Genomic DNA, 26301 nt, shown 5'->3' with positions numbered 1-26301 from the left:
AAGGGCTTTGACCCTAGAGAGGCTCACTTCATCGGAGCCGCGTTGAGGGAAGGCAGGCGAATGGCACATGCAGTAACCGTGAGTTAATGGGTGACAGCAGACAGATTTTCTTTCTCCATAGTTATGGTAGACTTTATACTTTCCCTTTTTCCAACTGAACCCGGATTACTAATGTTGTTTTAGGTCTTTCTGAGCAGGAAGGAGGGATCCCCAATATACGCTTAGGCTCATGAGGTTTTACATATTAGAACTCTAAGTAAGACTTTCTCTTATTGACTAGATGCTCTCTTTTTCCATCAGAGTTGAGAGTATATTTGTGTTTTGTATGTATTTGTGTATGTCAGTACAGTGATGTACTTTAGTGTGTTTTTTCATCACAAAGGTCCCAGTATTTTTTGGGTTTGACCTCGTGATATTTTGAGAAGGCCTGTTCCTTCTTTTTCAATGAATCTGTTGGTATGTATTCAAGTATGCATTTCTCTTTACAGGTTCTCTCGCCAACTGGGCGCAACGACATTCACTAACACTAAATAACATTGTTAGGAACATTACACATTGTGGTAATTTTTAATGAAACACTTTTACACTTTACATGTGAGTAAGGTGAGGGAAAGTGCATAACCCTCGTCCTGAAGAAGGAGGCTGTGCCCTCCGAAACATGTTGACACTTTCACAGTGGTTTCAGATACCTTAACTCGTATCTATCCAACCACGCTTTGCACTTTTTTTTTTAACAATACCAGCCGGGGACTAATAAAATTCTGTTTTTCTCCCACGTGCCAGGTATCTTTTAACTTTTTCACTTTTTTCACCTCACCTCACTCACACTTTGGTTATATATACACACACACCCCCACACATAGTTCACTTCCAAGTGCTCCTGCGCACTCGCTAGTCGTAGCACGCCGCATCCCGTAGAGGGGTGCGAAGGCCCCGATGATGAAGCATGACACCAAGGGGCCTGTTGGTGTGTGAGGGGCATTTAAACAACACTGTGTGTCTCCCCATCACTTTTGGGATCACCACCTTGAGTGGATTCCACTTTGTTTATTTAGGTGTATTTTGGAAGACACCCAAGGGTGCAGCACTCGAGGTGAGTTCTGGGTAAGGCTTCATCATCGCACCCAGCACTTCGAAAACCTGGAGCTGGAACACCTTAACCGTGGGGTGGTCCCAGGCCAAATGGAAAAAGTCTCCACCGGGCGTTCTACAGCATCAATTCTTGGAGTCAAGGTCAGGCCAAACCGCAGCATGCTGGTTGCTGTATATTCAATTCAATTATCATTTTATTGTTTGATTAATTAAAATCGTTACAATATTCGAGCAAGGTAAAAATTACAAATTTCTATAACGGTAAAAGAATAAATATTCTGTCCCGAGTAGGGACAGGACTAGTCGTATTTCATCCATTATAATACATTGTTAAGTTCATTATCGACGTTTTCTATATTGTCCGTTCTGCCACCACGGACCTCCTTCATTAAACCACTATTTGGGCTAGGCATTGGGTGCCTTTGTCAGTTCAATTTCTTTTTCCAGTTTTATTACCTTGGTCATAAATTTAACTCCACGACATGCCAAGATAGATGATGTGCCTCCTAGCCAGCCTATCACTGCTTGCCTGCAGGTGCGTATCTTTAGCGTAATAAAGATGGCCTGTAGGTACAATCTTCTTAGAGCTAGTAGAGCTGGACAAGCACATAGCAAATGCATCAAAGTTTCCTTCTGGTGTTCACACAGTCTGCAGTTGGGGCTTTCTACTTGATGTTTCCAAGAGGGCCTTAAGTCCTTTGAATAGTGCATGCCCATTTGGTAAGATAAAAAATCGTTTTTTAAATGTTGGCTGTAATGTGAGGCTAAGTATCCCTGTGGTTTTTAGTGGGTGTAAGAGTTGACTACTGTCCATGCGTGGCGCTGTTTCGTTAAAGATTTTTTATCTTCTAACAAGGAATTCCTTTTTGCTGACCCGTTGGCTACTTTACAGAAGTGCACTTGGTCTATTTTTTTTTTCCATACTTCTTGTAGGTCCAGTGTGTTCAAACAGGTACTAAGGTAGCTTCCCCATAAGGTGGTATTAGGCTGGTTTTCATGATAATTTATTTCCTTCCAGCAGATGTTGTCCATTGACTCGCTTGGGGCAGAGCGAATTTCATGACACAACTTTGCGAACATGCGCATTGACCGGAATTTTTGATTTTGTAGGCCAAATTCGAGGCAGACTTGGGCGGGCGCTGCTGAGTGTGGCAGGTTAAACACTACTTTATAGATTTTGTTTTGTAGGGTGTTTAACATTTTTGCCACCCCTCCTAGCCACGAGGATAACCTGTATGACAAGGTAGGTATAATTTGTGAAGCCATTACTTTTAGTAGGTGAGTATTATTCGGGCAGCCATTTTACGTTGCAGTTGCCTGTATGCGTAGATTAATGATTGGGCCTTCCCTTTTAATACCAGGAGGTGCTTCTTTTTTTAATTCCCTTGCTCAAGGGTCATCCCCAGGTACTTGTATGAGCCCTGTTCTTCTAGGACTGAGTTGTTAATTGTCCATTTAAAGTTCAGTGTCTTCTTACCTCCACTAGCCGTAGTACTTTTGTTTTTTCTTTGTTCAGCTCCAGATTTTCTTGAGCTAAATAGGACGATAACGTATTTACTAAGCGTTGCAGACCTATAGGAGTGTTGCTTAGAAGTACTATATCGTCTGCGTACTGCAGAAATGGAACTGAAATATTGCCTAGTTTCGAGGAGTGGCTCTCGATTTTTCCTAAATTGCATCCGATGTCTGCTAAGTATAAGTTAAAAAGGCTGGGTGCTAGGACATAGATTTGTTTTAGGCCGTCCTGGGTCTCAATTTTTTCTGTTAGGCTGGCCCCGTTCCCCTGTTTTACCTTTGCCTATGTGTCGTTGTACAGGTTGGTTATTGCGTTTATTAGTTTGTCCGGCAACCCCCATTTTCTTAACTTTCCCCAGAGTCTTGGCCTACTTACATAGTCAAAAGCTGCTTTTATATCGACAAAACACCCATTTAATCATTGATTCTTTTTTTTGGCGTTCTCCATTAACAGTCCCAAGGTGGTCAAGTTTGTGGTTGTCCCCATCCCTTGTCTAAATCCAATTTGGAAACTAGGGATTATGTTAATGGATTTTGCCCAGTCTTGAAGCTCTTCCAAGAGGCACGAAGCATGGAGCTTGGCTTCAACGTCGATTAGGGAAATCAACCTGTAATTCCCTGGGTGTTTTCGATCCCCTTTCTTATGAATCGGATGAATGATGTTTCCTTTTCATGAATCAGGTATGTTTCCCTTTGTGAAAATATGGTTAAATAACACTGTTAATTGTTCAGCCCAAAAATCTTCTATGGTTTTGAATACTGCTGTTGGGAGACCATTTGGTCCAGGAGCCCCCTCTGCTTTGAGTTTTTGGATTAGCGTTTTTACGTGGGTGCCGGTGGTCAGGCTATCTTGATAAAAAACGTCTTTTTTAGGGTTAGCATTTTCGTGCTTTTTTTTACTAGCGCCTATGACTTTTAGGTTATCATGTTCAGTATTGGTTGGTGGACCTTGATTGTTTTCGTGTCTATGTGGTTCCTTTCTTAAGTAAAGGTTCTTCACAGAATCTCCCCAGGTCCTGTTACCGATTCCGGTGTCCTGTTGCAATGCTACGCATGAGTTTAGGTCATTAATGATGGCCCAAACGTCTCGGGAGTTTGTTTTTTTGCTTGTAAACAGTAGTTTTTCCCAGATCGATTCTTTATATTGTGCCTTCGCCGTCCATAGTTTTTTCCTGCATTTTTTTGCCATGCTTACAATGACGTTGTTATTTGGTTTGTTTCCCCCAAGCGGCCGATCTTTGTTGGATTTTTAGTGCCCTGGCTAGTTTTCTCTTTTCAAGTTTTAATTCGGAATTGAACAATAGAGCTGGTTTTACTTTTCAATCTCTTTTCGTCCCTGGCAGAACCGAGTGCTTTTCTTTCAGGAACTCCAATAAATTTTCCCAGTTGTTTACGGGGTCTCCGTGTTCTGAGCTTACGAGTTTAGTCACAAATTTACTGGCTGTAGACTGGATGTTCTTTGTTTCTCCTCCCCTCCACTTTATTTTCTGGAGGTTACATTTTTCTGGTTGTTCTTGTAGCGAGCATAATTTTTGGGCTCTTGGAACTGCAATGATCATCCGTATGATTTGGGGGAAATTATCACTTTCTAGGCGCTGCACTATTGAGTATTCCACTATAGAGTTTGTTATACTGGCACTTACGATTGTGAAGTCTATGGTAGATTTAACCTTTCCGCTCCTGTAGGTGGGTACTGGTAAAGGGTGGCCCTTTTTATTACTATTTAGAATTGATTTTATGTTGCTCAGTGGAACTTGTTTGGGCCCGTGTGCTTTTCTTTTCTCCTTATTGGGTCTACCCATTGTCGGCACTCAGTAGGTTACCATTAAAGTCTCCCGATATTATCATCGAGCTTGATTTGTTGGTTTTTTAAGAGTTTTAATGAGTTTGATTAGCAATCCCATTTTTTCGTTTTTTGCTTTTTGGTCTGGATGTATGTAGATGTTTAACAGTAGTAACTGGTCCTGGGGCTTTATTGTGATTTTTGTGAACTGAACCCAGTTTAGCCTTACGTCCAGATCCTCCTGTTCCCAGTTAAATTTTTGTGACACAAAAGTTGATAGTCCACCTCGTGGGTGTCCATATTTTGACACCCTCTCGGCTAAAATGTGATAATCAGTAAATCCTGGAATTCCTGGGTGGGTCGAGTTCCAGGTCTCTTGTAGGAGTATTATATAATGCTCACCAAAAAATGTTTAGGTTTGGTGGTCCTGCTTCATACTACTAAACCCGTGCACATTCCATGAACATATTCTAATTGTTGCCGGGTTTGTTTCTTCAGTAAGTGGAGCTTGTATTTGTTCTCTAACTGTGGCGTTTGCGGCTTTTCTAGGAACTCTTTTTGCTTAACGCCGATGGAATCCATGACCAGTCCTGGTTGCTACAATGGGACCCACTTTTTCATATCTGGTTTTTGGTGTTGATATTGGATCTTAGTGTTATCCCCTGGGACGATGGCCGAGCTGCGTATAGGCAAGTTTTTACCTTGGGGCTTTGCATTCTTCCTCCTTTAAATGGACTGAGCTGTTAAAAAGGGGGTAGAGATATCTGGGGCGCTTATGTTGCTGCAGGGTTCTTCCCCAGCTCTCGAATATTGCTTTATAGGCAAAGATTTTAACTGCCAGCTCCTTTGATGTCCAGGTAGTTACCGAGTTTTCAGTGTCTGGCTTGGCTTTGTTTTGTTGGAACTCCACTGCTTCGATGACTTTTGAGGCTATTCCGTTTAATTCCGGGATTGCCTTGACTAATTTTATGACGTTTCCTCTATTAAGGGTGTCCTGTCTTCCTTTTGTTGCCTATTCTGGGATAAAAGTGAGTACTGGTTCGATCTCATCCAGTTCTTTTGTTTGGTTTCCTTCCCGGTCCAGTTGGGGATCTTTTGTTCTTGTGATCCATGTGTTTGTGGTTGTAACTTTTGCCTGACTTTTGGTTACCACGTTACTCTTTTCAGATAACTACTCATTTCCCAGTTCAGTGTATTGAGTTGTTTGCTCATATTCGTGAGTGTCGCTCTTTAAGATGACTCTCCTACCCCTTCCATTTGTGGTAATCTTGAGTGCTGACTGGTCTGTTCCTGGCTGTACGGGTTTAGGTTCCCTATTTTCGTTGCTTGTTTTGTCACTCGAGGGCCCGTTACATCTTTTTCGTACTCTCTCTTTTTTTTCCCATGTAGTGGGGCCGGACTAATCTCTATATTGGCTATTGTGGCTTGAAGAGCGGGTTCTTTTCGAAGTTCCTTATGTTTATAATTTTCCGCTGGTATTCTTGAAAGCACTGTTTGTTTTACTGTCCTCTTTGGGCTGTGTGAACATGCTGATTGTTGTGTGCTCTGCTTTGACCCCTCGGAAATTGTTAATTCTAATTCGTGAGAGGATTCCACCATTATCGAATTCTCAAACGAGTAGCTGACCCTTTCCGAATATAATTGGTCCTGTCTATTGGAGGAGGCTTTCAACGCGATGTTATTCGTTTCGGGCCCATGACTTACGATCTTTTTAAAGATGGAGAAAAGGTGTTCAGAGGCTACGTTTTGTTTATTTTTTGTTGGGGTTGAGCCTTCCTGGCTCTCTTCCTTTGTCTTTTTGTTAATTTATCTTGGTGCTTCGGTAGAGGGGAAGGCGTGTGTTCATTTGTTTGTGCCTCATGTATTTCCGTTACCCTATCTTCAGACTCTATGTTGGTACCTGATTTGTCTTTGCGGACCCCTTCGTTGTCATTACTCCGTTTGGATCGTAGGGTTGGGGCTTTTGGTATTTCTTTGTTGGGAATTTTGTCTGGGTTTTCCCAGTTTCCCTTTGGAACGCATGAGTACTTTACTACTCCGAGGATGTTTTTAAAATGTCTAAGAGGGTCGCGAGTTTTTCAATTATACTCTCACATTCTCAGTTGTTTTGTTTAACTTTGTTTGAGGTTAGATTTGTATTTCCTGAATTCTGTTTGTCTATGTTTGTAATTTTGTCCGTATTTCCCTTGTTATCCAATAGGGTCATTATTACATCAGCCTTGGAGCTTATGTTTGCTATATGCTCTGCTATGATGTTTATTAGGTCTATTTGAACCTCCATTTTGTCTGATTGGTAGTTGAGTGCTCTTATTGCCTCATCCAATGAGCTGATTAGGGCATTCCCCCAATGTGTATTGGGTTGTGGACTACCTACGTTCCCTGGACGGTCGTCCGGTTGTTCAATCCTGCTTGCTGATGAGATTAAAATTGGTGCCGATTGGAGATCCTTATTTACGTCACTTCCATCGCTGGTGGAATCGTCTATCAAGATTCTCTGACTACTACTGCAGATCTCAGAGTTGCGCGGTGTTGATGCCACTGGCACTGACCTGTGCTCCTTAGTAATGGGGAGTTGGGTCGTAGTTTGCCCTAGTTGAAGTGCCCTCTTTGTTTTAAGTTTTTATGTTAGTTGTTTCAGTCAGTTTTAGGACGCTTGAAACTAGGGGGGAATTTACCCTGGTGTCCTCCTCTATTGACTCTGGGTTGTTGGGCCGCCTAATACTCTCCTTTTATTCCCCTTGCATGACATAACTTGATCTTTGTTATTTTTGTTTAAGGATCCTGATTCGCCAAAGATGTTTTCAAGCGACTCCTGTCCCATTGATGTCAATAGGTATGATTGAATTTTATGTGTGCCCTTTGTTTCTTGTGTACTTAATGGGCTTGGGGTTTTGTTGACCGTGTCCATTATGGGGTCCAAGTTGTTGAGTTGCTCGATTGATTTGTGGACTTGGGCCTGTACAGTCTCCGTCTTTTTTTCCGGGGTGTTGAATTGTTGAGCCTTTAAAACGGACGGTATAGTTGTACTCTCGTGGTGGAATGGGTCCGTTAGCTGATTGTCTTTGATAAATTTCTCTGACGGGACTGGTGGATTTATCTTGTCAGGGTAAATTGGGCTCGGGAGGTTATGGGCCTCCCTTGTTGATGCAAAAATCGTGGAGACAGGGTCTTTTAAAAAAAATAATTTATAATTTTTTTGCTGCTGTTTTCCAGGGGCTGGGCCAGAATTATCGGTCATTGGGAGCAAGCCTCCCAAGTCCAATCTCTCGCTTGTTCCCTGTGCCACTGTCTCTACTTTTGTTAAAGGAATAGAGACCTCTTTAGGGGACCATGCAGATTTAAAATTGGTTTTTTTCTGTCTTTTGTTTGGGACAGTTTGTCGGTTAGTTCCAAATCTCATTCTATTATGATTGTGTCTGTGATTTTTATCAGTGATTTTATCTGTGATTTTGTCTGTGTTTTTTTTTGTTTTCCTGTACTGGAACCTATGGGCACTTAATGGCTCCTGTTGTCGCCTAGTCCTCTTTGGATGGACTCTTAGGATGGTCTTTAGATGGTCTTGTCCGTGAGTATATTGAAGTTTTCCGAGCACTTGCTGGTTTCCTGCTCGGTTTACGCTTTTAATGAGGACAAACAAACGGAATGGGAAACTGGGTGGGTCTCTTCCCTTCCCTTCCTCCACCTGAGACCTTGGTTGTAAGGTGCACCACTGGGTTAACCACCCGCACCTGCGTTGTCCTTGCTGGAGCACTCCTCTTCCCCTGGAACACCCAAAGCACGAGCGCCAAGCGGGGACCCACCTAGGGCTGTTGAGACTGTCCATAAATTAGGTGGTGATTAGGTGGTGATTAGGCAGCTAGGCCAGACCCTAGACTGGCGTGCAGCAGTGGTGGTGATGTGGGCGGCAAACGCCGCTCCCCGTGGGGCTGGGCACTCTGATACTGTTTTCCCCTCAGCTGGGGGGGGCCAGGAGGGAACAAGAGGGAGCCTGGATGTTTGCTGAAGCGAGAGCAGATGCGAGGGCGTGAGCTATTGCACTGGCTCCGCTTCGCTCTGCTCCGTTCACCACTGCTCACCTCTCTCGGCTGACCCAGCTCCAGAGCTCCTCCACTCCACGCACCGCAACCTCTGCTTTGGCGGCCTCGTCAGCTGCGGCAGCTTCTGCGTTGCAGTGCAGCGTTGCAGTGCAGTGCAGGGGGAAGGCTCTGCCGGCTCTTCTCCGGCTCTGCTCACCTCTCCAAAAGATTTTCCTGCACGCCGCCACACACCGCTACCGCCGTGCTTCTTGCTTCGCCTTGCCTCCGCCGGGGTCGGACTCGGATTGCAGACTGCAGGCTGTGGCTAACTCGCTCCTCCTACTTGCCCAACACTCGGCACACTGGTTGCTGTATAGTATGCTCTATTAATGTCTTTGAAGTGTATGACATGAACCCGCCAATTGGTAAAGATATCTTTAGTTTGCTTACAACTATATGCTCATTGCACATCCAAAATCTCACAACCCAAATCTTCAGCCCATCTAGTTCTGGCTTAGGACCAGTCACCGCACCAAGAATCAGGCAACATTGCTGGTGACTCCATTTCCCATCCTGCATCGTGGCAGGAGCCGCCACCAGCCATGACCCCTGACCTGCGCCAGGAGGCGCTAAATACTGCTTGGGGCTCCCGCAGCCTGTGAGCTTGTCACTGCACCAGGAACCAGGCAACCTTTTTGGATCTCCATTTCCCATTCTGCATCGCGGTAGGAGCCGCCACCAGTCGTGACCCTTGACCTGCGCCAGGAGGCGCTAAATACTGCTTGGGGCTCCCGCAGTGCAGGACGCGTGTGGACGTGCCCAGACCGAGCCCGGGCAAAACGTGGGCCCATCCACACCCGTCAGAGTGCACAGGAGGCTGGGCTGGACCACCCCTCTGAAACTCGCAATCCAAGGTTCATGGACTATGGACTGCCCGGCATACTAAGGTACTGTGATCGATTTTGGGTCCCACTAAATTTACCAACGGACTCCCCATCATTAGCTAACTAGCAATTGTTCTTCCATCATATTGCCCCTTTACACAAATATGGGAAAAAGGATAGTGGTTGAGAGAGGGCTGGTAGGTGCTCTGGAGAAAAAAAACAGTAAATGAGTTGGAATCCTAGCCCTGAGACAGAGAGGAATGGGGAATGTGGGGTAGTGTGATGGATCGTATTTACAATATACTATTTGATTGTGAGGGCCTGCTTAGGTCACCTGCACCATCTCCTTCCACACCTGCTTCCACCCCCAAGGTCCCTCAAACTTCCACCACCGCTGTACCTATTAATCCAGGCCCTGGTAGCATTCCAAGCTTATTAAAAAAGGCAGCCAGTATTAAACAGCTAACGAAAGCCACTGAAGCTATTGAAGGGCCTTCCACCAATCAGCAGAGCAACCATAGCGAAGCCCAAGGTGGGATACCTGCAGATCTACCTCTGAGTAACAGATTTGCACTCCTAGCTGAACAACCAGCCACATTTGATACATCCACTTGCAAGGGGGTCCGGGTTCCACAGGTATAGCATCCAGAGGGATGGACATGACCCTCCACTCTGGTGGCAGTAGGGCCGCAGGTGTCGAAAGACCAATCAACAAATTTAGAACTTCAGAGGGAAATTTCAGCCCTAAAAGGGACAGTAGGGGCTTGACCACCCTCCTTTCTAAATTATATCATAGAATAGAAGATTGTAGCACCTTGAGACACGATTAACCTTGTGCCCCCTTAGAACTCCCACAAGTTTGAAATAGTCTCATCTCACAACCCATAGCACACAATCAACAAGTAACACCTCAAACATCAATCCTGCACCTTTCACTGGCACTTCAGGCTACCTCTATGGAGATACTTGCAATACGCAATCCATGCAGGATAAACATCAAGACGGCCCCAGGGTGAACACCAGGGGAAAAGCAGGGCCTACGATAGCTACGGTGAAAGAACCACTGCTCCTGAGTATGGGCCACAGAGAGGTGCCTCCACTTCTTAATCCTCACCCAATCCTCTACAATCCTTCCCTGTGTACCATCTATCCGGTCAACCTACCTAAGGCTAATCGTAATAAAAACATAGGATTGATGAGGTCTTAAAGAACAAAGCCATACACTGGATCAGACATGTAAGGGGATGCAGATCTGTGATAAGGGATGACATTTTAAGGGCAAGAAAACGCGCCCTGATTAACAGCAATCAATCAATCAATCAGTGACACTTATAGAGCGCGCTACATACCCGTAGGGTCTCAAGGCGCTGGGGGGGGGGGGGTGCCGCTACTGCTCGAACAGCCAGGTCTTCAGCTTCTTCCTGAAGGAGAGGTGGTCTTGGGTCAGGCGCAGGTCGGTCGGGAGGGAGTTCCAGGTCTTGGCGGCCAGGTAGGAGAAGGACCTTCCTCCTGTAGTCGCTCTTCGGATGCGGGGGACGGCGGCGAGGGCGTGGTTGGTTGATCGGAGGTGGCGTTTGGGAGCGTAGAAGTTGATCCGGCTGTTGAGGTAGCTCGGGCCTTGGTCGTGTAGGGCTTTGTGTGCGTGGGTGAGGAGGCGGAAGGTGATTCTTTTGTTGATGGGGAGCCAGTGAAGGTCTCTCAGATGTCCGGTGATGTGGCTGGTTCGTGGGATGCCGAGGATGAGTCTGGCTGAGGCGTTCTGGATCCGCTGGAGTCTCTTCTGGAGCTTGGCGGTGGTACCGGCGTAGAGGGCGTTGCCGTAGTCCAGTCGGCTGGTGACGAGGGCCTGGGTGACGGTCTTCCTGGTCTCGGTGGGGATCCACCGGAAGATCTTCCGTAGCATGCGTAGGATGTTGAAGCACGCCGAGGAGACGTTGTTGACTTGCCTGGTCATGGAGAGGGAGGAGTCCAGGATGAAGCCCAGGTTGCGTGCATGGTCTGTCGGTTTGGGTGCGGTGCCCAGGGCGGGGGGCCACCAGGAGTCGTCCCAGGCGGAGGGGGAAGAGCCCAGGATGAGGACCTCCGTCTTGTCAGAGTTCAGTTTCAGGCGGCTGGTCGTCATCCACTCGGCTACCTCTTTCATCCCTTCGTGCAGGTTGGCTCTGGCGGAGGCAGGGTCATTGGTCAGGGAGAGGATCAGCTGGGTGTCGTCGGCGTAGGAGATTATGCTGAGGTTGTGTTTGCGTACGATGGCCGCGAGGGGGCTCATGTAGACGTTGAAGAGGGTGGGGCTCAGAGATGATCCTTGAGGGACGCCACAGATGACTTCGGAGGCTTCTGACTTGTACGGTGGTAGGCGGACTCTCTGTGTTCTTCCGTCGAGGAAGGAGATGATCCATTCCAGCGCCTTGTCCTGGATTCCGATGTTGCTGAGGCGCTGTACTAGGGTGCGGTGGCAGACCGTGTCGAATGCCGCGGAGAGGTCTAGGAGGATGAGGGCCGCTGTTTCTCCATTGTCCATCAGGGCTCGGATGTCATCGGTGGCGGCGATGAGGGCGGTCTCGGTGCTGTGATTGGCTCGGAAGCCGGACTGTGAGGGGTCGAGGGATCCGTTCGTCTCGAGGAAGGCGGCCATCTGCTTGTTGACGGTCTTCTCGATGACTTTGGCTGGAAACGGGAGGAGCGAGATGGGGCGGTAGTTCTTGAGTTCGGTGGGGTCTGCTGTTGGTTTCTTGAGTAGGGCGCTGAGTTCGGCGTGTTTCCAGCTCTCAGGGAAGGTGGCGGTGTCGAATGATGTGTTGATGATATCTCGCAGGTGGGGTGCGATGACAGCGTCGGCCTTGTTGAAGACGTGGTGAGGGCAGGGGTCGGTCGGTGATCCGGAGTGGATGGAGTTCATCGTGCGGATGGTGTCTTCGGTGCTGATCGGGGTCCAGGCGTGGAGGGTGGTGGTGGGGGGTGATTGGTCGGTCATGGTGTGCGTTGGTTGGTTGTTGAAGCTGTTGTGTATGTCCGCGATCTTGTTGTGGAAGTATGAAGCGAGGGAGTTGCAGAGGTCTTGCGATGGGGTGATGTCGTTGTTTCCTGCGCTGGGGTTGGAAAGCTCTTTCACGATGTTGAAGAGTTCCTTGTAGTTGTGTGCGTTGTTGTCCAACCGTTCCTTGAATGCTGTTTTCTTGGCGGCGCGGATCAGCTGGTGGTGCTTCCGGGTGGCAAGCTTGAGGGAGGTCCTGTTGTCCGGTGTAGGTTCCCTTCTCCAGACTTTCTCGAGGGCTCGGCAGTTCTTCTTGGAGCTCTTGAGTTCGTCGGTGAACCACGGGGCTTTCTTGCTTCCGGGTTTGCTGGGCGGGGTCCTCAGCGGGGCGAGCTCGTCCGCGCAGATGCTGATCCACTTCGTGAGGTTGTCGGCGGCCTGGCTGGGGTTCGCTGAGCTGGCAGGAGGGTGCTGGCTCAGGGAGGTGGCGAGCTGGTCTGCTGTGATCTTGTTCCAGCTTCTGCGGGCGGCCTGTTGCTGGAGGTGGTGGGTCGTCGTTCTCTTGAAGGTGAAGTGGATGCAGCTGTGGTCCGTCCATTGGAGCTCTGTGGCGTGGCTGAAGTCGATGTCTGTGCTGGAAGAGATGACTGCGTCGAGTGTGTGTCCGGCGAGGTGGGTGGGGGTGGACACCAGTTGCTTGAGTCCCAGGTTGGTGAGGTTGTCCAGCAGGGTGGTGGTGTTGCGGTTGTTGTTGTTCTCCAGGTGGAAGTTGAGGTCCCCCAGGAGGATGTAGTCAGCGGAGGGGAGGGCATGCGGGCTGACGAAGTCGGCGATGTCCTCGCTGAATTGTGTGCGTGGTCCAGGGGGTCGGTAGATCAGGGTGCCTCTGAGGGTGGTGTTCGGGTTGGTGTGGATCTGGAAATGCAGGTGTTCGGCGGTGGTCAGGGTGTTGTCGGTGCTGGTTGTGAGACGGATGGTGTTCTTGTGGATGATGGCGATGCCTCCTCCCATCTGGTTGGCGTTGCGGTCCCTCCGGACGATCTTGTAGCCCTCTGGGATAGCGATGGCGATGTCGGGAGCTGAAGAGGCGTTCATCCAGGTCTCCGTGAGGAAGGCAACGTCAGGGGCTGTGGCGTCTAGGAGGTTCCAGAGTTCGATGGCGTGTCTGTGGACGGAGCGGGTGTTGAGCAGGATGCACTTGAGGTGGGTGCTGCTGGTGTTCGACTTGGCGGGTGCTGGTGTGAGGCAGGTCCGGATGCAGGTGAATTTGCAGGTGTGGCAGCTGAAAGGTCCGTGGGTGCGTCGTGGTGTGGCCTGATGGCATTCTGGGAGTCGGCCTTCGGCGCACAAACGGCGCGCCCGCTGCGCGTGACCGCTGCGCGTTCGCACGGTCGCCATATAAAGGCGAAGTGCGCGGGTGGGCGGAGCAGCTGGGAGGCGGGAGCGGGGAGGGAACAGAATAGAAAAAGGGGCGGGGTCTGCGGTGGTGGCGGGAAGCGGGGAGCGGGGAGGGAAGACGGAGGGCGGCGAGGTAGGCGGGCAAACAGGAAGGACACAAGCTGGAAAAAAAACAGGTACTAATGGAAAACACAGGGGCTAACACGGGCAAGAAATACAATAATAACAAGCACAAATGACGATCAAAATAGAAACAAAACAAACGACAACAGAGTCTAATGGAAAACACAGGCGCTAACACGGGCAAGAAATACAATAATAACAAGCACAAATGACGATCAAAATAAAACAAAACAAACGACGACAGAGTCAGCCGGCGGCGAGGCAGGCAGCGCCGCAGGGACAAGGCTAAGGGGCACACGCAGCAGCTGGTGGCCGTGCGGCGCGAGGGTGTCCCACAAGTGGGTCACACTTACCTGTGTCGCACGGTCGCCATATAAAGGCCAATTGCGCGGGTGGGCGGGGCAGCTGGGAGGCGGGAGCGGGGAGGGAACAGAATAGAAAAAGGGGCGGGGTCTGCGGTGGTGGCGGGAAGCGGGGAGCGGGGAGGGAAGACGGAGGGCGGCGAGGTAGGCGGGCAAACAGGAAGGACACAAGCTGGAAAAAAAACAGGTACTAATGGAAAACACAGGGGCTAACACGGGCAAGAAATACAATAATAACAAGCACAAATGACGATCAAAATAGAAACAAAACAAACGACAACAGAGTCTAATGGAAAACACAGGCGCTAACACGGGCAAGAAATACAATAATAACAAGCACAAATGACGATCAAAATAAAACAAAACAAACGACGACAGAGTCAGCCGGCGGCGAGGCAGGCAGCGCGGCAGGGACAAGGCTAAGGGGCACACACAGCAGCTGGTGGCCGTGCGGCGCGGGGGTGTCCCACAAGTGGGTCACACTTACCTGTGTCGCACGGTCGCCATATAAAGGCCAAGTGCGTGGGTGGGCGGAGCAGCTGGGAGGCGGGAGCGGGGAGGGAACAGAATAGAAAAAGGGGTGGGGTCTGCGGTGGTGGCGGGAAGCGGGGAGCGGGGAGGGAAGACGGAGGGCGGCGAGGTAGGCGGGCAAACAGGAAGGACACAAGCTGGAAAAAAAACAGGTACTAATGGAAAACACAGGGGCTAACACGGGCAAGAAATACAATAATAACAAGCACAAATGACGATCAAAATAGAAACAAAACAAACGACAACAGAGTCTAATGGAAAACACAGGCGCTAACACGGGCAAGAAATACAATAATAACAAGCACAAATGACGATCAAAATAAAACAAAACAAACGACGACAGAGTCAGCCGGCGGCGAGGCAGGCAGCGCCGCAGGGACAAGGCTAAGGGGCACACGCAGCAGCTGGTGGCCGTGCGGCGCGGGGGTGTCCCACAAGTGGGTCACACTTACCTGTGTCGCACGGTCGCCATATAAAGGCCAATTGCGCGGGTGGGCGGGGCAGCTGGGAGGCGGGAGCGGGGAGGGAACAGAATAGAAAAAGGGGCGGGGTCTGCGGTGGTGGCGGGAAGCGGGGAGCGGGGAGGGAAGACGGAGGGCGGCGAGGTAGGCGGGCAAACAGGAAGGACACAAGCTGGAAAAAAACCAGGTACTAATGGAAAACACAGGGGCTAACACGGGCAAGAAATACAATAATAACAAGCACAAATGACGATCAAAATAGAAACAAAACAAACGACAACAGAGTCTAATGGAAAACACAGGCGCTAACACGGGCAAGAAATACAATAATAACAAGCACAAATGACGATCAAAATAAAACAAAACAAACGACGACAGAGTCAGCCGGCGGCGAGGCAGGCAGCGCGGCAGGGACAAGGCTAAGGGGCACACACAGCAGCTGGTGGCCGTGCGGCGCGGGGGTGTCCCACAAGTGGGTCACACTTACCTGTGTCGCACGGTCGCCATATAAAGGCCAAGTGCGTGGGTGGGCGGAGCAGCTGGGAGGCGGGAGCGGGGAGGGAACAGAATAGAAAAAGGGGTGGGGTCTGCGGTGGTGGCGGGAAGCGGGGAGCGGGGAGGGAAGACGGAGGGCGGCGAGGTAGGCGGGCAAACAGGAAGGACACAAGCTGGAAAAAAACCAGGTACTAATGGAAAACACAGGGGCTAACACGGGCAAGAAATACAATAATAACAAGCACAAATGACGATCAAAATAGAAACAAAACAAACGACAACAGAGTCTAATGGAAAACACAGGCGCTAACACGGGCAAGAAATACAATAATAACAAGCACAAATGACGATCAAAATAAAACAAAACAAACGACGACAGAGTCAGCCGGCGGCGAGGCAGGCAGCGCGGCAGGGACAAGGCTAAGGGGCACACGCAGCAGCTGGTGGCCGTGCGGCGCGGGGGTGTCCCACAAGTGGGTCACAGCACTGCTGACGCTGTAGAAATCACCCTCACTAGCAAAAACCTAGTGCACAACTTAGTTGCCTTAGAAGCTAGATCCTGCCCCCCATGCACCTTGAACATCCAATTGAAGCTGAGCATCCCTAGCTTTACGGCAGCTCCCGAGATTGTAAAGATGCCCCTACGGGACTTACCACCCCGCCCTTATCACAGATTGACTGACTATCCCCAGAGCCCTCACAGGAACACACGCACATCTCCTACACTGATACTGACCCTACTCCCATTCCGATGCTCTTAGCCCCAGAGGGTCGACTCCCAGATCATGAGCCAGTGTCACCTGGCTCTAGTCCTGTTTCACACGCACAAACTGTCCTGCAAATGGGAGATGATTCTCTGCCTGAAGACAAAAACATTTGTACTCATTTGACCACCCACATCGCCAAATCTGTTGCCCTACCTCTCTCCCTCTATCCACTGCACGGGTACAAGGGGAAAATTAGGTCTCCCACACTGGCTTGAGCTAATCAACCAGCATGATATCTGTATCTTGCAGGAAACCTGGAGCCTGACTCCTGTTTTTATCCTGGAATTTGTAACATTCCACAAACGGGCAAATCCTTCTAAACATGGCCACCCCTCTGGAAGTTTGCTCTTTTTTATTAATATTGCGTTAAACTGCACCACCAAGGAGCTTTCTACTAATAACCCAGACATCCTTTGAGTTAGACTTAAAGGCACATCGGCAAGAGCATACACATGTTTAATGACTAGGTAAGGAGCTCTAGAGCAGGCAGATCACCAACCCTGCAGGCCCTAGATGAGGCACTGGATGCAAAGCAGGCTGTCGACTTTAATGTAACTTTTGAGCCTCTCGATAGGGAGGACATCCTAGAACTCAATGAGGAGGATAACATGTGGTCGGTCCCATAATTGGAGCTTACCCCTATAAAAAAGTGGATCCAAGCAGCCTTGCAGTTGAATTCTATAACCCTAGCACATAGGCTACAGAATGACCTATGTTGGGACAAATGGGTCCAGTAGGATAGATTATATACTCGTGGACCTCATACTGTGGCCACTTGTTCTAGACATGTCTGTAATCCAGAAATTCGAAAGCGATCACAACCTCCTTAGCTTGGCAATCGAGCATCTATGGAGTGAAAAGGCAAGGCCTGCTCCCATTCTCCTAGCCACAAGGAAGGTGACTCCCTCAAATGATGAATGCCGACTTAAATGGTCCACCATCTTGGCAGATGAACTCCAGCTCAGCACCTTATAAAGTGACCATGAGAACCACTTGGGGTCATTGCAACCCCGGTTAAATGAGCTGTCCACGCCAGCAAGTTACAGTGACCTCCACTCAAAGTTTTTTAATCATCTGGCTAGAAATGTTATCGTCCACTCACTCAAAGCCAGGTCTAATCAGGCGAAAATAGTAAAAGTGTCTGCATGGTTCTCAAAGGGGTGCAGGTCTCTAAACAGATGGCTGTCCCTAGCCCTAAGACAAAAGGACATTCTATCAATACGTGAACTAAGGAGGTAATACGACAGCACGAACTCCTGAGGCGGAAAGCCGGGAGCAACGAGGGTTTTAACTATATTCTTGTGTTTTTAATCTGTGTTTGCATTTGCACTTTACTTCCCACTCTTGCCGCATTATCCTCCCGCGCAGCCGATCTTAACGCTGCAGCGAGGCCGCTACTTACACCGACGCCATTCCCGGGAAGCCCGCCCGGCCAGGCCACGCCCACTCTGCACCAGGCCACGCCCCCGAGCCTTTATAGCGCGCCTAATATATTGTGTAGCCAGACAGCACGAACTCCTAAGGCGGAAAGCCGGGAGCAACGAGGGTTTTAACTATATTCTTGTGTTTTTAACCTGTGTTTGCATTTGCACTTTACTTCCCACTCTTGCCGCATTATCCTCCCGCGCAGCCAATCTTAACGCTGCAGCGGGGCCGCTACTTACACCGACGCCATTCCGGGGAAGCCCCCCCGGCCAGGCCACGCCCAATCTGCGTCAGGCCACGCCCCTTCCGTTTCCCACTTAAGGCATGTGCCTTTTCCGGCCGCGCAGCGGACGGGCGCAGCGGGCGCGCCGGCAGCGCGCTGAAGGCGCGCCAAAGGCAAGCCCGTCTGCGCCCGTCTGCGATCGGGCACGGTCCAGGGCCAGACCTTATGTCCTTCAGGTGGAACACATACGGTGGAGCAGACAGGAGCTGTTGGACTTCCGCAATACCACTGACAATACATGCCTACATACGATGTGAGTGGAGGACAACATAGCCTGTAAATACTGCCACTTCTCCTGTGATTTAGGTAGAAAGCTGGCATCGGGAGACCTTGTCCTGACTTGTGGTCTGCTCAATGTACGCTCCCTGCGGAAGCACAGACTAGACCTTCACGACCTACTCACTGAGAAACAGTGGGATCTTTTGTTTCTCACTGAGACATGGCTGGATGAAGGTTCAACTCCTGATGCTCTAGAAGCACTACCGGAGGGCTACACCATGCATAGGCAGAACAGACCCACTGGTAGAGGAGGGGGTATCGCCATTATAGCTAAGCGTAGCTTACGATGCCAACTGGATACTTCCCCCATTTTAGATAGTGAGACGGGGAGCTTCACCGTTAAAGTAAAAGAAGGCTGTACGTTGAAGGGCTTCCTTATCTATAGACCTCCAGGCCCGATGGCTCGGTTTGGGGAGAGTCTAGTAGAAGGCATTATGGAGGCAGCGCTGCGCAGAGACAAAATCTTGGTATTAGGGGATCTTAATCTTCATTTGATTAACCCCACTGACAACGCCACCAAGGACCTCTGCCAGGCGCTAGTAAACCTCCAATTGAATCAGATAGTAGGTGGTCCCACTCACCAGCTAGGACATCTGTTAGACCCTATATTTGTCAACTGGGGGGATGCAGAAGCAATGACTCCCATCCCTATCCCATGGTCGGACCACTATCTGGTACCATTCTCCGTACGCATTCCCGGGGCAAGATAATTGGTGCCAGCACCACTCTACCATTCTAGGAGAAGATCAGCAAACTTCTCCCAGGCAAAGTTCTGTGCGGCACTCATCAAAGGAGGGAGTCCAGGGGGGGATGATGCGGACTCCGCTAACTCCAACCTTTGCAAGCGTATCATCGAGGCACTTGATAGCACGGCTCCACTCTCGCGTGCGAAAGTAGGTGGTCGCACTCATAAAACCGCCCCATAGTACAGTGATGAGCTGCGGGCTGCAAAGGCAGCACTGAAGCGAGTGGAAAGGCAATGGCGTGTGGCCTTTTCAACGGAAACCAGGGAGATTTATCTAACTGAGAGGCGACTCTATCATGGACTAATTAGGAAGTCCAAAGCTGTACACTATGCCACCAGAATCAGTGAGGCTGGCAACTCCACGAGGGAGCTGTTTTTGCTTTATAAATCTCTCTCGTGTGGGACACCAGCCACTGCCCCAGATGAGTGCTCGGCGGAATCCTGTGATAAGATCGCGAATTTTTTCGCCGGGAAGGTAACTAAAATCTACTCGTCATTTTCCAGTCACCTCTTGGCAGGGACTGAGTTCGTGGAAATCCCGAGGGATTGGGGGAATAGACATAGATTGACTAACTTCTCTTCCCCGCCCCCGGAGGACCTCCTAAAGATATGTAAATCTATCAAGTCTGGATCCCCCCGGGACCCCACCACGCCCAAACGGCTAGCCGATAGCTTACCAGTGTTGGAACCTTACATCAGGCCTGTTAGACCTGTCATTTGAGACTGGGGTAGTGCCTAGAGACTGGAAGCAGGCGGTGGTTCTACCCCTGAGGAAGAAATCCAACATCAGTTTCGAAAAATTAGAGAACCTCCGACCTATCTCCCTTCTACCCTACCTGGCCATAATTGCGGAGAAAGTGATTAATGTACAACTGATGGATTTTGTGGAGGAGGCGGTCCTCCTGCATGATACCCAGTTTGGCTTCCGTCCCCGCCACTCTACTGAATCAGCGCTCCCGATGGCAGTGGAGACCCTACGCCAGGGGGTGGATGAAGGGCAGACCATGGCCCTCATCCTACTGGATCTAAGTGCCGCATTCGACACTGTAGCACATACCACCCTGCTACAGTGTCTGAATAATGGAGGAATATCGAGTACGGCACTTAGATGGTTCCAGTCCTTCCTGACAGGGAGAGGCTTCCAGGTCCGCCAGGGTGAATGCTATTCCGGGGAGATATTTTTGGGACAGGGCGTGCCCCAGGGCTCGTCCCTGAGTCCCACCCTGTTTAATTTATATGTCTCCCCGGTGGCTTCTATTGTGGAGGGTCATGGCCTACACATAGTATACTACGCCGACGATACGCAGCTGGCTATCTCCCTATCGCGCGCCCCCGGTCTTGCGGCGGACCAATTCAGAACCTGTATGCAGGAGTTGGCAACCTGGATGTCCACCAACTGCCTCAAATTGAATGGCAACAAGACCGAGGTGCTCGTGGTGGGGGGTGGCCCGTCTGTGTGGTCGTCGGCGTGGTGGCCCACTTGCCTAGGCGAGGTTCCTACTCCCTGTCGGGAAGCCAAGAATCTTGGAGTTTGGCTTGATGCTGATCTGTCCTTTGGACCTCAGATAGGCCGTGTGGTGGGTGTCTGTTTCAGCGTCCTAAAAAGTTTGCGGAAGGTGTTAGATCTACTTCCCATGTCTGCCCGCAGGAAACTGGTACATGCCCTCGTCACATCGCGCCTGGATTACGGCAACCTACTGTACCTAGGAGCAACCAGTAAGGTACTAAATCGTCTCCAAGTACTGCAGAATGCAGCAGCTCGCCTCATTCTGAAGCTTCCTAAAAGATCGGCCTCCAAAGCAGCCCTCCAGACTTTTCACTGGCTTCCAGTGAAGAGCAGGGTGGAGTTTAAGGCCTTCTGTACCTGTCACCGTATCCTTAATGGGAGGGCACCAGCTCCACTCCAGTCTGGTTTCCAGATACGACTCTACGCGGGCGTTGCGCTCCTCCCATGGTGGCCTATTAAAGGTACCTAGGACGAGAAAGGCTTGCATGGGAGGCAGATCCTTTCGCTACTTGGTGGCGAAGGGCTGGAATGCTTTACCCATGGACCTTTGCTTAGAAGTGTCTGAAGCCGATTTTAGGAAGAAGTTAAAAACACATCTCTACACACGATTACTCTAGCTGACTCCTCCGCCTGCTTGTATGAGATTTTGTCTGTCTTAGCGCAGGGACACGCTAGCTAGCGTAACCGCGCGCTTTATAAAACGCCCTTAATATTATTATTATACAAACTAGTGCAATTTAAGGCAAAGAGAGAATGGGACGAAAGGAGATGAGAAGAATTCAGGAAGTCTATCTTGCACCCAGATGCCTGGATGTTTTGGGTACTTGTGGGCAAGGGTAACTCTGAAAGGTGGCATGAGCACTTTGGCGCCCTGTATTCTATTCTTTGAAGTCAGGACAAAGAACCAGTAGTACTTGACTTACTCCAACCTTCATATGGTCTCTAATTCACCAGAGAGGAAATCCTGGCTTCTCTGGAGGCAATAGTACCTGCCAAAGGCCCCGGCCCAGATCGCATCCCAGGGAACCTTTTTTGATCTGACAGGGAGAACTGGGCATCCTACATAATGACACTCTCTAACAACATTTCTGACTGGGGGGAGGATCCCAGAATCATGGAAGGGCGCTGAAGTAATTCCTATCTTCAAAAAAGGCGATAGGTCTATTCCTTCTAACAATCGACGCATTAATCTGATCGAATGTGTCCAAAAAGTATTTTGCAGCTCACTTTTAGCCAAAATCCATGACTGGATGGATGAGATGATATTCTCTCTGCCCTCCAAGCGGGCTTCCGAGGGAAGACCGGCACAATTGATGTGGTTTTCCTTCTCCTCATTCTTTACTGGAAGGAGGTCCAGCTGGGCAAAGAGAGCTTATATATAGCTTTCATGTATTTAAAATCCGCATTTGAACTTGTTCCCAGGGACAAACTATGGCGGGTGCTTATGGAGATGGGTATGCCCCCGGGCATCCTTGCTTCTCTGATTAGGTTACATGAAGAGAATTTTGCCAGGGTAAGATGTGGTAGCCAGGGCAGGTCACCGATACCTTTAAGTACAGCGGGGGGTTCAACAGGGTTGCGTCCTGGCTCCAACCTTATTTTCACTTTACCTCACCCATGTTGTTGAGCTTCTATCTGCCATCCCAGCTACTCTCCCTCCTTAGTTAATCAAAAAATCGCCACCCTCTTATTCGCAGACGACACCCTTCTTGTTTCGAAGACCCCAATGGGCTTGTAAAAACTAGTAAACCAGTTCAAGTTCTTCTGAGATGAGAGGGAGCTCTAAATGAATACATCTAAAACTAAGCTCATGCTACTGAATTCCCACAAGTCCTTCAAGGAAAATCTGCTCTTGTTAGAGAGAGTGAGATCCTTCGATTATCTCGGAATTAAATTGTCTGAGGGCATGGCCTGGACATACCATCTTAACAAGGCCCATTTCCAATTTTCCCAGGTGACAGGGGGTCTGCTCAAGGAATATTATCTCTCCTACACTAAGCAATTGCACCAGCACTGAAACTATATAGTTACAAGGGTGTGACCAGTGTCCTTTATGGGGTTGAATTGTGGTGCATGGCAAGAGCAAGTGACTTGACAACCATGGATAACAAGTTCCTCAAAAATTTGGCTTCTTTTTCGCAAGACTTCATTACTTTCGAGGAGCCAAAATATTGAAACAAAAATTGCATGACCGTGGCTATCCTAACAAGCTACTCAAGAGATCTTTAAAACGTGCATGGTACAACACAAGAAAGCCCTTTTAGAGGTGAAAAAAAAACCCAGCGTATCACGACTTGTATGTGTTACAACATTCGGCACGGCTTCCAATCAAATCAAAAAGATCATTAAGAAGCATTGGCTTTTACTGACAACATTGCCTGAATTGACTGAGAAGCCTATGTTTGCCTTGAAGCGAGGCACAAACATAAGAGACAGATTACAACAAAATAGAAGGGGGTTCCCCAAGGGGTTCCTTTTTTTTGGATGCTGGCAGGAAAAAAGGGGGAAGAACAGTATAATAGAAAGCGAGAACTACCCTGTCAGAGTATACTTATATGGTCCCATCAACGAGATCCAAAGGAAGAAGGAGGGGGTGACATAGATTAACGCTTCGAAGCCAATGATATATCAAAACTCATTCAGCACAATTGGTTGAGAAAATAGAAAAGTTTTTATTTTTTTAAAAAAATGACAATTCATAAGTAGAGTCCATAAGAAAACTTTCTAAAGCATATATACAAACACAGGAAAAAAAATATTTTTCTCTTAGGGCTAAATAGGTGTCATCATTAAAAATTCATACAGGGAAAAGAGTTTATGAACGTCCCACACACTCCCACAGTCATTCTCTAAGCAGACATACACATCTCAATCTCACTCACTATAGAAATAGTGCAAACACACACCTACAAGTATAGGAGGACCTAGGGGCCTGCAACATAACAATCAATGGTTGCTAGGGTAGAAACAAAACAACCACATGGAGGCAGTTAAAGATGAGGTGCAGTAGGTAATGATACTACACTAAAGGCCATCCATGTAGATCACGCCAACGCGCGTTTCATTGCAGGGCCAGTTTAGGCTGCATCTTCATAGGTAAGGGTCAAGGGAGCTTCCGGTTTAAACAGATCCTTATGAGATGATAGATGGCGGGCACATCTTTTTCTTTTTCTTTTTCAGGTTTCCTTCACACACGGCGCATCCAAAAGGGGGAGACACCCTTAGGGGAGAGCCAAACGCCGATTATGTAAGCATTCCATATGTAGTCATTTAGGCACAATCCGAGAAGATCAGGGGCGGGAATGCCAGTTGGAGAAAATGGAGAAAAGCAGCCCCCTGCAGCCGTCAGGGTCGGCGTCCCGCACCGCGACCGGGCTATAAGGCGGGACCTTTCAGTTTCCAGTAAGCAATCACGGAAGGCTGGACATAATAATCTGGATACGAGGAAAGGCTGTGGCAGGTCGCAGGGTCGTCGTCCTCTCTCGTCGGCGACAGGGGACAAGCTACTCAAGAGATCTTTAAAACGTGCATGGCACAACACAGGAAAGCCCTTTTAGAGGTGAAAGAAAAAACCAGCGTATCACAACTTGTATGTGTTACAACATTCGGCACGGCTTCCAATCAAATCAAAAAGATCATTAAGAAGCATTGGCCTTTACTGACAGCATTGCCTGAATTGACTGAGAAGCCTATGTTTGCCTTCAAGCGAGGCACAAACATAAGAGACAGATTAGTCCATGCATATAACACTCAAGTTACTAACACAGTGGATAGCATGAGGCAATTATTACCTGTGGTCGGACACTTCAAATGCAATCGGTGCAAAGCCTGTGCTTCAACAAAAAATATAAAATCCTTTGAACTAAATGGCAGAACAACATCAATCAAGCACTTTTCAAATTGTAATACCACTAATGTGTCCATGCGGCCTACCATATATAGGCAAAACCACACAGATGGTAAAAAAGCGAATACTTCAGCACCAATCTAGGATTCGCTTTAGCACTGAGAATGCCCCACTCGTTGAACACTATAACCAACTTAAACATTCTGAAAAGGAAATGTTCTGGTGGGTCATTGAGGTGGTTAAACCAACCATAAGGCAGAATAGTGTAGACCGAATCCTGACCATGAAAGAAAACCGTTGGATTTGTAAGACAGATAGTATTAAAGGTGGTGTGAACTCTAGCCACTGTTGATTATCGCAAGCAGGGCGCTCTCTAAAAATTAGTAATTTTTTGGACTGTTCGTCTTTTAGTAATTCCGGAGAGATTACTAAGTTTAGTTTGTTTTGTGTGAGCTACGATAATTTTTGGCTATGTAGTTCACCACAGTATCTAATTTGACCCAATATGATTGTACTAAAAGAGGCTCTATGTGAAAACGCTGCCTTGTGCAACACTATAAGATGGCTGACAGTTTGGACGCGTTTTGTCACCTACGTGATTTAAGCCTTTCTGTATGCTAACTGATACTCAACGACTTTTCATGTGCTGCATACTTTCCAGAAAGCGAATTGATCAAACAGTATTATTTTAACTGTTCGTTCCTAATGATGAGTTGCCATATTACTAAAACACTTTGAACAGATTTAATTGAATAACAGTTTTGTCTGTTATCATTTTTGACTAGCCATTACAAAATGGCTGCCATTATGGACCGTTCTTTAACGAGTACTTGTGATCTTTCGCTTCCGGGGTAGATGGTTTAAATAACCAATCCGGTCGCGTTATGTCGTTGAGGCCATCCTTGATGCCGATACCGATTGCCGTGTTTTCCAGATCGTTACGACGGATTTAAACACTTTTTGCAAGTAAGTCTGTTGAGCATGTTTTAACTACTATACGTGCAGCCCGTATTTTATGTTTTAATCACATACGCTGTTTCCCAAATCTATGATCCAACAGCTAGCGGTTTCGTTTTCACTTTGCCAACACTTGTCGCTTTTAAGATAGCATCAGCGCTATTCTATATATTCGATAGCACTCATCTGTGTACTGAGGGTTAAACAAATAGCCATCGCCTTAACTTACTTTCAGCCTTAAACGGTGTAACTTGTTTCTGGCTGGTAACAAATCCTGACTAGGGGGCCGATTAGGATGGCGGTGAATCCGCATCCTCCGGGCAGGCGGAAGCCACCGCCTTGGTTTGTGAAAACACCACCCGCCACATTACGATGGCGGTGGGATCAGCGGCGGATGGCAAGTCTGTCCGCCGCTGATTCGTGGTGGTTGTACGCAGATATGGTGGCGGTGTCTGCAAGACACCGCCAGCCATATCACGATGAAGGCGGAAACATGTTTTCCACGGCGGCTTTTCCGCCGTGAAAAAGCATGTGGTCTTTTGGTTTTGGGGGCCCGTTGCGAGGCCCCAGGGTGTTGGGGGTTGGGGGGTGCACATGGGGGGTACCTATGGTACCCCCTTGCTTTGGCATGCACAAGGTGGCAGGCACCACGCGGTGCCTACCAAGTTGTGCATGCCAAAGGTAAACATGCATATTTTACATTGCGGCGGGTGCTGCTTAACCGCTTCACTGCTGGCCCGTTTCCGCCCCTGTGCTGTAAACAAATGAACAGGGGCGGGCCATGACGAACCCCAGCCGTCATCAGCACACGAGCACCGTAGTGCATGACGGCTGGGGTTCGTCATCAGCATGCAAGG

This window comes from Lissotriton vulgaris, chromosome 6 (assembly GCF_964263255.1).
Source record: "Lissotriton vulgaris chromosome 6, aLisVul1.2, whole genome shotgun sequence".
NCBI classification, from domain to species: domain Eukaryota; kingdom Metazoa; phylum Chordata; class Amphibia; order Caudata; family Salamandridae; genus Lissotriton; species Lissotriton vulgaris.
The sequence above is the reverse complement of the archived record's forward strand: the minus strand, read 5'-3'. Positions refer to the sequence as shown.